At 39.3% G+C, this 17,175-nt stretch overlaps 1 protein-coding gene across 1 annotated transcript in view; it reads left to right on the top strand.

The window, feature by feature from the left end:
• Positions 1 to 1,186: 1,186 nt before the first annotated feature.
• Positions 1,187 to 17,175, top strand: part of LOC138852336 (PDF receptor-like) — a 168,295-nt gene continuing 152,306 nt past the window's right edge. Inside the window, exon 1 of the mRNA XM_070082249.1 lies at positions 1,187 to 2,225. The gene's annotated coding sequence lies outside the window, so the exon portion shown is untranslated. The remainder of the gene's footprint in view (positions 2,226 to 17,175) is intronic.

Genomic DNA, 17,175 nt, shown 5'->3' with positions numbered 1-17,175 from the left:
CCCATTGTTATCATACCATATATTATACGTGGCTGGTTAAGTACAATGATATAGTTATGGAAGATGTTATGATGATTTGTGATGTTGGAGGCGAGGGCTTGGGAGTGTGGAGTTACTGGAGTGGGAGCAGGGAGTGTGGAGTTACTGGAGTGGGAGCAGGGAGTGTGGAGTTACTGGAGTGGGAGCAGGGAGTGACAGCCGTGGAGGCAGATTTACGGCCTTGAGAGTGAAGTCAAGATGCTGGGATAAAGTCACGGGCGTGGGAATAGGGACACGGGGTGGGAGAATTTACGGGCGTGGGACCAGAGACACGGGCGTGTGAGGAGAGTTGTGGACGTGGGAGTAGAGTTACGGACGCGGGAGCAAGGAGTTGCGGGAGTGGGAGCAGGGAGTTTCATGCGCGGGAGCATTTTGGTACGAATGTGGGAGCCGGAAGACATTAGCGTGGGAGACAGAGGACACCGTCGCGCGAGCAAAGTTGCCTACTATATTATTATTATTATTATTATTATTATTATTATTATTATTATTATTATTATTATTATTACTATTATTATTATTATTATTATTATTATTATTATTATTATTATTATTATAAAAACTAAGCGCTAAACCCACAAGGGTCGTACAGATTACGTACTGTATGCAGAAAAAAGTAATAATACCGAGGGTCAGGATGAACTAGACAATGTTCATCATCTTGTTCAAAAAATCACTTTGTCTACCAGAAAATTAACAGGCGCCCGTTTCATCATTTTAGTGTGTCGGACTGACCCGCTGCTCGCACATTTTTAGTTCTCTCTGGCAAACTACGTTTCAAAGTGTATATTTGATTAGCATGTGATTAAAAATATTTCTCCCCTTTGTCCGTGCAGTTACTGTGCGAGAAAACTGCTGCTACACACAGAGATAACACTAACAGAAGCATAATTTCAACCCTTGTAAGAGCGCCTCGGAACTGCAAATATGAGCATTTCCCCCCCTCCTCTATCCTCATTCCTTTGTCCTTGCAACTACAGGCACCAAAAACTGGAGCAACATGGTGATGACAAAGGCATAAAAGGGGTAGCAAAAACGGAAGCTGACATACACTTAGCAAGGGAACCCTGTAAGTCGGTACGACCTGGAACCCGATAGCTGGCGGCCGGTGTGTTGGTTGTGTCAGTCGGCCGCCAGCCAGCGCTCGGTAAGAACGGTTCCTCAACGCTCTCTCACCATCCTCCTCCTTTCACCATCACCTTCAACGTATCTAAATTAAACACCTGGACATCTTGTCAGCGGCAATATTGCGGGTTGCAGCCTCTATGTTAGCAGAGTATCCAAGCCGAGCATTAACAATAAAAGTATCGGTGATTTTAAGTTGGATTTTCGTAGTTTTATATTCTTCCTGCGTTAAAGATCTCCGAGACAGTTAATTAAAACAAATGTGAAACTGTGTTTCTGTGATATTCTAAAATGTTCATCAGCTTTCTGTTCAAACAGTTTGTTCCTCTAATCATGCTATTTCAGACATCATACAAAAATACAATGCTGTATAAGGGCCCTGGTAGGCATAACACTGTATATTGCATAGTACCAAGAAAATACCAGCTTCGCCACACTGTTGGATAATATATATGACGTTCATAAGATCTGAAGCTTAAATAATTCGTCACAAACGATGTCTATGGAATATGTCTCAAATGCGGTCGGGTTAAACACAATGTCTGAGCGAGGGCCACTGTGATAATAAACCACCACCCGGCACCACGGCCCCAGAGTGCCAAACTGGGAGTACCAGAGGATATAGCGACAGAAGCGGAAGTGTTGGTAGTAGTGACAAGTGTTAGCAGTAGTGACAGGTGGTGGCAAATACTAGCAGCAGTGATAAGTGGGAGAAATAACAACAAAAAGTGTCAGTATCAATACCACCGGACCAAAACATACTCGCTAGCCAGTTCAACGACATCGCAGACAACGACCTTGGGAAACGTTAAAAAAAAAAAAAGAGAGAGAGGCGTCGCACTTGAAGAGGACAAAATAAGACTCACCATTCGACAGAGGCGAGGGAAACGAGTATCATCACCAGCCAGTTGGAAGCTCCACGCACCGAGTGCATTCACTTACTTCTTCCTATTCTCTTTCCTGCTGAAAGTGCCGCGAAACGGTGCTTTAGCGACGTTACCGTTCTTGAGATCACCAAGAGAAATTAATCTCCCACCTTCGCCTCCGCATCCTGAAGAAAGGTAACGTTATTTACGCTTCACACACACACACACATACACACACACACACACACACACACACACACACACACACACACACACACACACGGAGGACAGGAGAGATAGGGAAGACATGATAACGACATATAAAATGCTAAGAGGAATTAACAAGGTGGACAGAGACAGAATGTTCCAGAGATGGGACACAACAACAAGGAGTCACAGTTGGAAATTGAAGACTCAGATGAATCACAGGGATGTTAGGAAGTATTTCTTCAGTCACAGAGTTGTCAGGAAGTGGAATAGTATGAGAAGCGATGTAGTGGAGGCAGGATCCTTCCATAGCTTTAAGCAGAGGTATGATAAAGCTCATTGTGCAGGGCGAGTGACCCAGTGAAGAGGCGGGGTCAGGAGCTATGACTCAACCCCTACAACCACAACTAGTTGAGTACGTACACACACACACACACACACTCACACACACACACACACACACACACACACACACACACACACACACACACACACACACACACACACACACACACACACACACACACACACACATACTGGAAGAGAGGGAAACAGGAAAATAAAATAAAGACCTATTAGTAAGATCAGACATTTAAGAACCAGCATCAAAGCGTGCATAAAAAAAGGAATTATAAGGGTTATTCGTTAGCAGCAACAGATGGGCGCTCACCGTGTTAGCCAATAAGGCTAAAATCGAATGGAATAATCTTGCAACAATTGTGAAGGGTCTAACAAGGATATGAGAGGTTTAATGTAGAAACAAAAATGAGGTGGAGCGCAGGGAAGTAAATGATAATGAAGGGATTTACAAAGGAAGAGAAAGCAAGAGAATGAGAAGATGCTGCCTGACTCAGTGACCACCAAGAATGATGCTGACCTCACTGATAGTGGAGAGAGAGAGAGAGAGAGCGAGAGAGAGAGAGAGAGAGAGAGAGAGAGAGAGAGAGAGAGAGAGAGAGAGAGAGAGAGAGAGAGAGATATATATATATATATATATATATATATATATATATATATATATATATATATATATATATATATAGAGAGAGAGATATATATATATATATATATATATTTTTATATATTTATTATCACACTGGCCGATTCCCACCGAGGCAGGGTGGCCCGAAAAAGAAAAACTTTCACCATCATTCACTCCATCACTGTCTTGCCAGAAGGGTGCTTTACACTACAGTTTTTAAACTGCAACATTAACACCCCTCCTTCAGAGTGCAGGCACTGTACTTCCCATCTCCAGGACTCAAGTCCAGCCTGCCGGTTTCCCTGAATCCCTTCATAAATGTTACTTTGCTCACACTCCAACAGCACGTCAAGTATTAAAAACCATTTGTCTCCATTCACTCCTATCAAACACGCTCACGCATGCTTGCTGGAAGTCCAAGCCCCTCGCACACAAAACCTCCTTTACCCCCTCCCTCCAACCTTTCCTAGGCCGACCCTTACCCCGCCTTCCTTCCACTACAGACTGATACACTCTTGAAGTCACTCTATTTCGCTCCATTCTCTCTACATGTCCGAACCACCTCAACAACCCTTCCTCAGCCCTCTGGACAACAGTTTTGGTAATCCCGCACCTCCTCCTAACTTCCAAACTACGAATTCTCTGCATTATATTCACACCACACATTGCCCTCAGACATGACATCTCCACTGCCTCCAGCCTTCTTCTCGCTGCAACATTCATCACCCTTGCTTCACACCCATATAAGAGCGTTGGTAAAACTATACTCTCATACATTCCCCTCTTTGCCTCCAAGGACAAAGTTCTTTGTCTCCACAGACTCCTAAGTGCACCACTCACCCTTTTCCCCTAATCAATTCTATGATTCACCTCATCTTTCATAGACCCATCCGCTGACACGTCCACTCCCAAATATCTGAATACATTCACCTCCTCCATACTCTCTCCCTCCAATCTGATATCCAATCTTTCATCACCTAATCTTTTTGTTATCCTCATAACCTTACTCTTTCCTGTATTCACTTTTAATTTTCTTCTTTTGCACACCCTACCAAATTCATCCACCAATCTCTGCAACTTCTCTTCAGAATCTCCCAAGAGCACAGTGTCATCAGCAAAGAGCAACTGTGACAACTCCCACTTTATGTGTGATTCTTTATCTTTTAACTCCACGCCTCTTGCCAAGACCCTCGCATTTACTTCTCTTACAACCCCATCTATAAATATATTAAACAACCACTGTGACATCACACATCCTTGTCTAAGGCCTACTTTTACTGGGAAATAATTTCCCTCTTTCCTGCATACTCTAACTTGAGCCTCACTATCCTCGTAAAAACTCTTCACTGTTTTCAGTAACCTACCTCCTACACCATACACTTGCAACATCTGCCACATTGCCCCCCTATCCACCCTGTCATACGCCTTTTCCAAATCCATAAATGCCACAAAGACCTCTTTAGCCTTATCTAAATACTGTTCACTTATATGTTTCACTGTAAACACCTGGTCCACACACCCCCTACCTTTCCTAAAGCCTCCTTGTTCATCTGCTATCCTATTCTCCGTCTTACTCTTAAATGTTTCAATAATAACTCTACCATACACTTTACCAGGTATATTCAACAGATTTATCCCCCTATAATTTTTGCACTCTCTTTTGTCCCCTTTGCCTTTATACAAAGGAACTATGCATGCTCTCTGCCAATCCCTAGGTACCTTACCCTCTTCCATACATTTATTAAATAATTGCACCAACCACTCCAAAACTATATCCCCACCTGCTTTTAACATTTCTATCTTTATCCCATCAATCCCGGCTGCCTTACCCCCTTTTATTTTACCTACTGCCTCACGAACTTCCCTCACACTCACAACTGGCTCTTCCTCACTCCTACAAGATGTTATTCCTCCTTGCCCTATACACGAAATCACACTCTTTTAGTTTATAAACCTTCACCTCTCTCTTCCCTGATGCTTCTATTCTCCTTGTATCCCATCTACCTTTTACTCTCAGTGTAGCTACAACTAGAAAGTGATCTGAAATATCTGTGGCCCCTCTATAAACATGTACATCCTGAAGTCTACTCAACAGTCTTTTATCTACCAATACATAATCCAACAAACTACTGTCATTTCGCCCTACATCATATCTTGTATACTTATTTATCCTCTTTTTCTTAAAATATGTATTACCTATAACTAAACCCCTTTCTATACAAAGTTCAATCAAAGGGCTCCCATTATCATTTACACCTGGCACCCCAAACGTACCTACCACACCCTCTCTAAAAGTTTCTCCTACTTTAGCATTCAGGTCCCCTACCACAATTACTCTCTCACTTGGTTCAAAGGCTCCTATACATTCACTTAACATCTCCCAAAATCTCTCTCTCTCCTCTGCATTCCTCTCTTCTCCAGGTGCATACACGCTTATTATGACCCACTTCTCGCATCCAACCTTTACTTTAATCCACATAATTCTTGAATTTACACATTCATATTCTCTTTTCTCCTTCCATAACTGATCATTTAACATTACTGCTACCCCTTCCTTTGCTCTAACTCTCTCAGATACTCCAGATTTAATCCCATTTATTTCCCCCCACCGAAACTCCCCTACCCCCTTCAGCTTTGTTTCGCTTAGGGCCAGGACATCCAACTTCTTTTCATTCATAACATCAGCAATCATCTGTTTCTTGTCATCCGCACTACATCCACGCACATTTAAGCATCCCAGTTTTATAAAGTTTTTCTTCTCTTTTTTAGTAAATGTCTACAGGAGAAGGGGTTACTAGCCCATTGCTCCCGGCATTTTAGTCGCCTCATACGACACGCATGGCTTACGGAGGAAAGATTCTTTTCCACTTCCCCATGGACAATAGAAGAAATAAAGAGGAACAAGAGCTATTTAGAAAAAGGAGAAAAACCTAGATGTATGTATATATATATATATATGCATGTGCGTGTCTGTGAAGTGTGACCAAAGTGTAAGTAGGAGTAGCAAGATATCCCTGTTATCTAGCGTGTTTATGAGACAGAAAAAGAAACCATATATATATATATATATATATATATATATATATATATATATATATATATATATATATAGCTAAATTATTTACAAACATTGTCTCTACGTCCACAGCAGGACTCGAACCTGCAAACTCTGCATCAGAGTACACACTACCACGGAGTCAGACCCCAGATAGGTATGCGCGCCTAGCCGAAGCTAGACGATGTTTCCCCATACTCCATACTCAGACTAAGGGTCGACAATCCAAATAAATTCTTTTTGAACCAGACCCAAAATCTCGGATATTATCCTAATGCCATAAGACTTTGAAAAAGGCAATAAATGACATGCCCGTGCACTCTGCCCCAGGCCCAGACTCATGGAACTTCGTGTTTATTAAGAACTGCAAGAAGCTCCTGTCACGTGCATTCAGCATTCTGTGGAGAGGGAGCATGGACACAGTGGTCATCCCACATTCACTAAAAACAACAGATATAGCCCCACTCTACAAAGGTGGCAGTAAAGCAATTGCAAAGAACTACACACCTATATCACTAACATCTCATATCATAAAATCTTTGAAAAGGTTCTAAGAAGCAAGATCGCCAATTACCTATATACCTATCATTTACACAACCCAGGGCAACACGGGTTTAGAGCAGGTCGCTCCTGCCTGTCCCAGCTACTGGACCAATATGACAAGGTCCTGGATGCTGTCGATGATAAACAAAATACAGATATAGTATACATAGAATTTGCAAAAGCCTTCGACAAGTGTGACCATGGTGTAATAGCACACAAAATGCATGATAAAGGAATAACAGGAAAAATTGGTAGATGGATCTATAACTTCCTGACAAATAGAACACAAAGAGTAATAGTAAATAGATTAAAGTCTGAGGCAGCTACGGTGAAAAGCTCTGTTCCACAAGGCACAGTACTTGCTCCCATTCTATTCCTCATCCTCATATCTGACATAGCCAGAGATGACACCTGAATTGCCATGACAGTGACCTCCATCGAAGACACCGAGAGACTCCAAGTGGACATCAACCATATCTTCAAATGGGCCACTCAAAGCAATGTGAAGTTCAGTGAAGAGAAATTTCAACTACTCAGATATGGAAAACTTGAGGAAATTAAAACTGTGTCAGGGTATACGACAAATTCTAACCATACACTGGAGTGAAAAAGTAATGTGAAGGACCTGGGAGTGATAATGTCAGAGGATGTCGCCTTCAAAGACCACAACAATTTGTCTACCGCATCTGCTAGAAAAATGATAGGATGGATAGTGGGAACCTTCAAAACTAGGGACGTCGAGCCAATAATGATTCTCTTTAAATCGCTTGCTCTCTCTAGGCTGGCATACTGCTGTACACTAACTGCCCCCTTCAAGGCAGGTGAAATTGATGACCTGGAGAGTATACAAATAACTTTCACGGCACACATAAGTACGATAAGGCACCTAAATTACTGGGAACGCTTGAAGTCCCTTGATTTGTATTCCCTGAAACGTAGACAAGAGAAATACATGATAATATACACTTTGAAAGTCCTAGAGGGATTAGTACCAAACTTGCACACGAAAATCATTCCCTATGAAAGCAAAAGACTCGGCAGGAGATGCAACATTACCCCAATGAAAAGTATGGGCACCACGAGTACACTGAGAGACAACACAGTAAGTGTCTGGGGCCCAATACTGTTCAACTGCCTACCAGCATACATAAAAGGGATTACCAATAGACCCCTGGTTGATCAGTACCTGATCAACCGGGTTGTGGTTCGTACGTCAGTTTGCGTGCGGCCAGCAGTAACAGCCTGTATGATCAGACCCTGATCCACCATGAGGCCTGGTCTCAGACCGAGCCGCCCCGAAGCTCTCTCTAGGTATACCCCGGGGCACCAGGCTTGCTTTCAAACTCATTTCATCTAATCCTGCCATGCAGTGGACAACTAAAGAAATTTGAAATATTTAACAATTAGCAAAAAAACGAAATTATTTACAAACATTGTTTCTATGTCCACAGCAGGACTCGAAACTGCATGGTGAAACATCGTCTAGCTCGGTGCCCATACTTATCTGGGGTATGGCTCCGTAGGAAAGTGCTTTGTATTCTGATACAGAGTTTACAGGTTCGAGTCCTGCTTCGGACTCAGAGACAAAGTTTATATATATATATATATATATATATATATATATATATATATATATATATATATATATATATATATATATATATATATATATATATGTGTGTGTGTGTGTGTGTGTGTGTGTGTGTGTGTGTGTGTACTCACCTATTTGTGATTGCTGCTGTCGATTTGCAGCTCCTGGCTCCACCTCTTCTCTGGTCGCTACTAGGTCCACTCCCTGCTCCAAGAGCTTTATGGTACCTCTTCTTAAAGCTATTTACAGATCCTGTCTTCATTGTTCCACTTTCTGACAACTCTATGGCTGAAGAAATACTTTCTAACATCATTGTGATTCATCTGAGTTTTCAACTTACAGTAGTGTCCCCTTGTTGCTGTGTCCCATCTCTGAAATATTCTGCCCCTATCCACCTTGTCAATTCTTCTCAGTATTTAATATGTCGTTATCATGTCCCCCCTATCCCTCCTGCCCTCCAGTATCGACAGGTTGATTTCTCTTATCCTCTCTTAACATAAGAACATAAGAATGTAGGAACACTGCAGAAGGCCTACTGGCCCATACGAGGCAGGTCCTTATCAAAACGACATCTACCTAAAGCTACTCAAGAAGTAACTCCCGTACCCCTTGACACCAATCAAACCCAGCCCCTCCCGCTCATATATTTGTCCAGTCTCTTCTTAAAGCTACCCAGGGTCCTAGCCTCTATCACCCCACTGGGAAGACTGTTCCACGCATCTACAACTCTGTTAGAAAACCAGTACTTACCTATGTCCTTTCTAAATCTAAATTTATCCAACTTAAATCCATTATTCCTGGTTCTTACCTGGTTCGACACCCTCAGTACTTTATTAATGTCTCCCTTGTTTATGCCCGTCATCCACTTATACACTTCAATGATATCTCCCCTCATTCTACGCCTCTCCAGAGAGTGGAGATTTAAGGCTTTAAGTCTATCTTCATACGGGAGGTTCCTTACACAGTAAATCATTTTAGTCATTCTTCTCTGTATGTTCTCTAATGAGTCTATGTCCATCCTGTAGTAAGGGGACCAAAACTGAGCAGCATAATCTAAATGAGGCCTCACTAGTGATGTATAGAGCTGTAAAATAACTTTTGGACTTCTGTTACTTATACTTCTTGAGATAAATCCAAGTAATCTGTTGGCCTTGTTGCGCACACTAAGGCATTGCTGTCTTGGCTTTAGATTTCTGCTTACCATGACTCCCAAGTCTTTTTCACATTCTGTATGACCAAGCTCTACTTCACCTAGATTATAGCTTCGAGGGTTATTTTCATTACCAAGGGCAAGTACCTTACACTTATCCACATTAAACTTCATCTGCCATTTTTCAGACCAAGACATTAACTTGTTCAAATCGTCCTGGAGTTCATTGATATCCTCCTCAGAGTGAATTATACGGCCTATCTTTGTATCATCAGCAAACTTACTCATGTCACTAGTAATCCCTTCATTAAGGTCATTAATGTAAATTATGAACAGGAGAGGGCCTAAAACTGATCCTTGTGGAACGCCACTAGTGACTAATCCCCATTCAGATTTAACTCCATTAATGGTAACTCTCTGCTTTCTATTGGTAAGCCATGCCTCAATCCATGCTAGAACTTTACCTCCTATACCATGAGCTGCCACTTTTCTTAAGAGTCTCTTGTGAGGTACTCTGTCGAAGGCTTTACTAAAATCCAAATAAACAATATCATATTCCTTATCACTGTCAACTGCCTCAAATGTTCTATTGAAGAACGTCAGTAAGTTTGTCAGGCAGGAACGACCTCTCGTGAATCCATGCTGAGATTCATTTATCAAGTTATGCTCTTCAAGGTGACTTCTGATAATGTCAGCTATAATTGATTCTAATAACTTGCCCACTATAGATGTCAGGCTTATTGGACGGTAATTTGCAGGAGTGGACTTATCCCCTGATTTGAATATAGGAACCACATTAGCCATCTTCCACATCTTCCACCTTGGATCCGAGACTAGTCTTGTTGCAAACCTTTGCACTTTCTCTGATTTCTTGACGTGTTTGACCAGGCGTGGGTTCCATACTGGTGTTGCATACTCCAGTATGGGCTTGACGTACACAGTGTACAGCGTCTTGAATGACTCCTTACTTAGCTACCGAAAAGCTATTCTTACGTTAACCAGGTACACATGTGCTGCAGTAGGTATTTGGTTGATGTGCGCCTCGGGAGATGTGCTCGGTATGATGCTCACCCCAAGATCCTTTTCCTTGAATGAGTTTTGCAGCCTATGACCTCCTAGGCTATACCCCGTTTGCGATTTTCTTTATCCTTTCCCAGTTTTCTTGAGTTTGTACTTGGTGGGGATAAACTCCAGAAACCAGTTGTTAGATCAGGCTTGCAGCCTGTCAAGATCTCCTTGTTGGCTTACCTGATCCTTGTCCACTTGTATTCTCCTCATTAGGTTCACATCGTCTGCGAACAGGGACACCTCTGAATCTATCCCTTCTGTCATGTCATTCACATATACTAGAAACAGCACCGGACCTAGGACTGACTCTTGCGGGACCCCACCCAACACATGCACCCACTCGTGTGTGTGTTTGTGTAGTAGTAGCTGCTTGCCTACCTGTTACTGATCTTTTTAAGCGATGCTATGGTGATGATGTTCATTAATCAAATATAAATAAGGCCATAACCTGACTCAGTATCAGACTGAGTATCAATAACATCAGAGTTCGCTTCCATAAAACAAGCATAAACCAAATTTCGATTTTTACCACAACTACAAGCAGCACTAATATTGTGTGCATTAGTCTGCATATTCTGTTTTGAGTTTTATTTTTATGATAATCTTAATGACAGTCAGAGTTATATGTTTTAAAATTTCACACTATTAAAAATGACGTTTGCGCAAGAGATTGAAATAATTTTTTTTAAAAGTTGAATAACGATTATTAAAAAGTCTCCCAGAGAGTGTATATACGGGGAAAGGCGCATATCACCCTGTACAGGATATATATACCTGGAGGTCTATTATTCTCAGCGTATATACTGAGCGTTTTTCTTTAGTATCTACTTTAAAAAGTTGAAGTATCCTCGTCTGGTGGCGAACAGGTTACGTGCAGCCTTAATAACCCTCGTGCAGTCTATGGGATGATACCGAACCAATCAACCATCTCTTAGGGTATATACACCAAGAAGTGCATATCTCTCTGAGTATATACACCGATAGTTTACTTAATTCCTTATTTTTATTATGTGAAATATTCTTTACTGGAGGTATACAAGCATAATATAATCGTAAATATTTTGACTAGACAAACCACATCTGTCAGTGTATATATAAAGCAAGTTTACATTAGTCCCAAAAATAGAGATTAAAGTGTACTTGTTTGTATACGAGTGAGTTGCAGCCTTAATGACCCACGTGCGGTTCATAGACTTTAAAGTTAACACATGAGCTGAAAAAATTGATTTCACAATTAGATATTTCTGTTTCACTGTCATAACAGGTGCATTTTACAGGTACATAACGAACGGCAAACGTAATTTTGGAAATATACAGAGTTTTGTATGTCTTGAAACTGTAAGATTTATTTACTGCAAATATAAAATGTCTGTAATTGAAGACATCATTGTACGAGGGTCTTGTACTGACCGGAGTCAGATTCATACAATGTCTACACATACCAGACGATTAATAATTCAAGTAAATATTCGGACGCCTTAATATGTGACTAGAAAACATTACACCTTATAATGAAGAACTGACCAGGAAGCACCTCACGTTATTCCAGGCAAAAAGTTACAACTAAAAGGAAATTGGCTTGACCTGTTTTCCTTCTATGTTAGCAGATATGACCTAGACGACACAGACAATAACCTGGTTTCCCTGCAACATAACTATCCCAGGATAAACCATACCACGGGCGGGATTGAACCCGCGGTCAGAGAGTCTCAAAACTCCAGACCCCAGGATAGTTTGAAGGACAAAAAAGATGCCGATAAATACGACAGTACTCACACACTTAATAGCCTTTACTTGGACAATGTTCGGCTCAGCTGTAGGTGGTTTTGTTGTGACACACAATTATCTCAGCAGGATAACACCATATATGTTATTAATTTTCAGGGAACTGTTACCAGGTGACGGTAGCGCTGCTCTATACAGCCTCCAGGAATTACTCTCTTAAGGGAGAGAAGAAATAAGTGATTGTCTGGGAAGAGATGTCAGAATGGGTAGAGTAACAAGTGGGGTTCCGCAAGGATCGTTTCTGGCTTATGTGAATGATATACCAGATGGAACTGAGCCAGATGTATCTGCTGATGATGCGAAACCAATAAGGGGAATAAAAACAGATAAGGATAGGGTAAAGTCTACAAAAGGGTCCGTTACACAGGTCTTGAATGATCCATCACCAGTCACTGACACATATACATTTATTCATAAATAAACATATACATGCACGATTCGGCAATCAATCGCCATATCTGCAAAATATTAGACTGCTGTGCAGGACATAAATTTTTTGTTACTAAATATATATAAAAAAAATAAAATTATTATTTAATTTTTAGCTTGTATTTTTAGAAGTTTTATATATTAATATAACATTTTGCAGATTCTGATGATGGTAATTCATCATCAAACTGTTAAAGTTTTAATACAATGAATGTAAAAGAAAACTGTGTATATATATATATATATATATATATATATATATATATATATGCAAAACAACCACTCTGAAAGAATAGAGAAATTCCAAGCGCTTTCGTGACTACTCACATTATCAAGGAACTATGAAAGTAAAGCATCCAAGGAAGCTATATAAGGGGTCTGGTCGGCACCTCACTATCAGATCCCACAACGGTTTAAACACGTGACGCGCGGCGAGCCAACTTGGAAAGGTCCTTGGCACAACTCACCCCACAAACTATTCTACCCAAGAAATAAGAAATTTTAAAGATTATTTGTCCAGTGTATTATTAAATTCTTCCCAAATTCTATTAATTATAAATGGATCTAATTTATATAAACCAAAGGAAATATTCATATTATTGTCAAAACTGCTTTTTATGAAACAAGATTCAATTATATTCCTGTCGACCATGGACTTGCTTGATACTACTTTCTCAACTTTTTGAAAATCAATTGGATGGTTAAAATCTCTTACATGAATAAATAGAGCATTGGAATCTTGTCCAGTTCTAATGCTATATTTATGTTGTTTTAATCTTAGTTCGAGATTTTTACCAGTTTGACCGTAATAAACTTTATCGCAAATTTTACAAGGAATCTTATAGACACATCCAATAAACTTTATCGCAAATTTTACAAGGAATCTTATAGACACATTCCTTGTAAAATTTGCGATAAAGTTTATTACGGTCAAACTGGTAAAAATCTCGAACTAAGATTAAAACAACATAAATATAGCATTAGAACTGGACAAGATTCCAATGCTCTATTTATTCATGTAAGAGATTTTAACCATCCAATTGATTTTCAAAAAGTTGAGAAAGTAGTATCAAGCAAGTCCATGGTCGACAGGAATATAATTGAATCTTGTTTCATAAAAAGCAGTTTTGACAATAATATGAATATTTCCTTTGGTTTATATAAATTAGATCCATTTATAATTAATAGAATTTGGGAAGAATTTAATAGTACACTGGACAAATAATCTTTAAAATTTCTTATTTCTTGGGTAGAATAGTTTGTGGGGTGAGTTGTGCCAAGGACCTTTCCAAGTTGGCTCGCCGCGCGTCACGTGTTTAAACCGTTGTGGGATCTGATAGTGAGGTGCCGACCAGACCCCTTATATAGCTTCCTTGGATGCTTTACTTTCATAGTTCCTTGATAATGTGAGTAGTCACGAAAGCGCTTGGAATTTCTCTATTCTTTCAGAGTGGTTGTTTTGCATATTCCAAAATCACCTGTTTACTGTGATCTTATTGCATATATATATATATATATATATATATATATATATATATATATATATATATATATATATATATATATATATATATATATATATATTTATATACATTGGCAGCATTGCATCACATAGAAAAGAAGTAGGATCTTTGTCATAGAACCTACCTCTTTCTTTTCTATGTGATGCTGTGAGATGATCAGGTATTTCCTAGCTGCTGTGCTGCCTGAGGCTGGAAGATGAAGCGTCACTCAGGATTTAGTGCTTCCGTCTTGGAAAAATGAGGAAGCTTACGATTATATATTGACGTATAATACTGGAACACAGCAGGAGAGAGATTTTCCTTTCACTAATGTACTTTCGCGAACTAATCCTCTGACTTGAAAGCGAAAATGCGAATAGGAATGGTGCTTACTTAAACACACATATACAGACACGCATCCATGCACCCACCCTCCCGGCACACACGCACCCACACACACACACACACACATACACACACACACACACACACACACACACACACACACACACACACACACACACACACACACACACACACACACACACACACACACACACACACACACACACACACACACACGAGTAATATAAAAAGTTATTTTTTTTGGCTTTACGGAGAATAAAATAGCATCAAGAAGAGAGAGAAACAGCGAGGAACGACACATACATGAGATGACAAAATACTTATATGATTCCACTATTCAAGAGCATATTGTGGGTTATAAGAAGGTTAAAAACTATTAGAGAACAAAGAACACGCTGATAAGAATAACATTTACGCGGAAAATCATGGAGAAGAATAACTAAATAAGGCTGGAAACTTGCAAGAAAGAGAGAATAATAGACTCAGAGGAACTATGATCTTTAGCTTCTAAAGGAACTTGTGGAAAAATTGTACAGAGACTTTTACAGACTGTCAATACGAGAAGACGAACTGACACACAGATAATGTGTGAAAAGAAATAAGGTAAGGAAAGACCTTGAAAATAATGGACAGTATCTCCTGACAGATGTTATGACAAGGATGTTTAAAAAAGTTGAAAGAGGTGAGTGGATAAAATACTCAGAGAGCGACAACTTATTAATTAGTTAGCAATTAGGTTTCCGGTCTGCTAATTTATGCACAGTATTTTGAAACTGTTGAACTATTACGTCAGAGTCACGGAAGTTGGTGGAAAGAAATGGATGGGATAATTGTATATAAGTAGACTTTAAAAAAATTTATACCTTTTCCCATTGAATGATTAATTTAGAAATCGCAAAAGAGTTGAAATAAATGAAAAAAACTAGTTTCTCAAACTTTCTGTTTGAGAAACGAAGGCAGATATTTATGTGAGGAAAAAAATTCCCTCGTATGGGGGACGTCATCAGTGGAATGCCACAAGGAGCTGCACTTGCTGCGATACTGTTTACAAATTGTGTAAACAATGTCAATACTGTTTACAACTTGAAAGAATAAAGACAATATGAATATGCAGCTCATTCCCCCCAAAATCCTTAATGAAAAAAAAAAAACAATAAGAGTCGCGTAGATCATCATTAAGACAGGATAACTTCGTTCAGTGAGAAAAAATGAAGTGCCAGATGGATGACTGAATTTAGTGTAAATAAATATAGATAATGAAAACGGAAGAAAGTGAAACCAGGCTACATGAAGAATAAAATCTGTAACAAAATACTAAAAGTATCAGTCGAGGAGAGAGAGATCCAGTTGTCAAAAAAATATTGATCTCCGAAGATTTTGTAGATAAAACTGAGAAACTCATGCGCTACTCTGGCAAACTATATAATAGTCTTTAAATATATATGGTGAAAATATAAATTAAAAACCATTTGCAATATATGTCAGGATGGAAAAAGGTCCAAAGAAAAGCTACAAAATGTCTATAGTACCAGAGCTGATGAAATGTTGCTAAAGCAAAAGCAGATAGATAGAAGATATAATAACCACATATAAGGTTATATATATATATATATATATATATATATATATATATATATATATATATATATATATATATATATATATATATATATATATATATACATATATATATATATATATATATATATATATATATATATATATATATATATATATATATATATATATATATATATTTTAATAATGCAATGCAATCGCAGACAGGCGATCATAACAATGCATGACAAGCCACGGGGGGAGTGGCTTGTCTTGCATATTTAAGATCGCCTGTCTGCGATTGTATTGCAGTATATAAATACATACACATATATACATGCACACAGCTGTCGACTTCAATCAGCAACTTGTGCAAGAAATGTTCTGAATAACCAGAAGAGGATACAGAAAGTTTCTCAGTTGTGCTATATAAGAGTGTATAGGGTGAAGGTAACAGAGATCACAGTGATATTTCCCCTTGGTAAAGAAAAGTAATAATTATTTCTCCCAGCCTTTTAACTGACATGAGGCTAGTTTTACAGGAAGTTAAACGTGTCGTTGACGACTGTGAGAGATCACTTTGTGTCTTATGAAAGAGATCACTGTGTGTCTTATGGAAGAGATCACTTTGTGTCTTATGAAAGAGATCACTGTGTGTCTTATGGAAGAGATCACTTTGTGCCTTATGAAAGAGATCACTGTGTGTCTTATGGAAGAGATCACTGTGTGTCTTATGAAAGAGATCACTGTGTGTCTTATGAAAGAGATCACTGTGTGTCTTATGGAAGAGATCACTTTGTGTCTTATGAAAGAGATCACTGTGTGTCTTATGGAAGAGATCACTGTGTATCTTATGAAAGAGATCACTGTGTGTCTTATGAAAGAGATCACTATGTATCTTATGAAAGAG

This window comes from Cherax quadricarinatus, chromosome 7, assembly GCF_038502225.1.
Source record: "Cherax quadricarinatus isolate ZL_2023a chromosome 7, ASM3850222v1, whole genome shotgun sequence".
Lineage (NCBI taxonomy): Eukaryota > Metazoa > Arthropoda > Malacostraca > Decapoda > Parastacidae > Cherax > Cherax quadricarinatus.
Note: the sequence above shows the minus strand (reverse complement) of the source record. Positions and strands in the feature narration are given on the sequence as shown.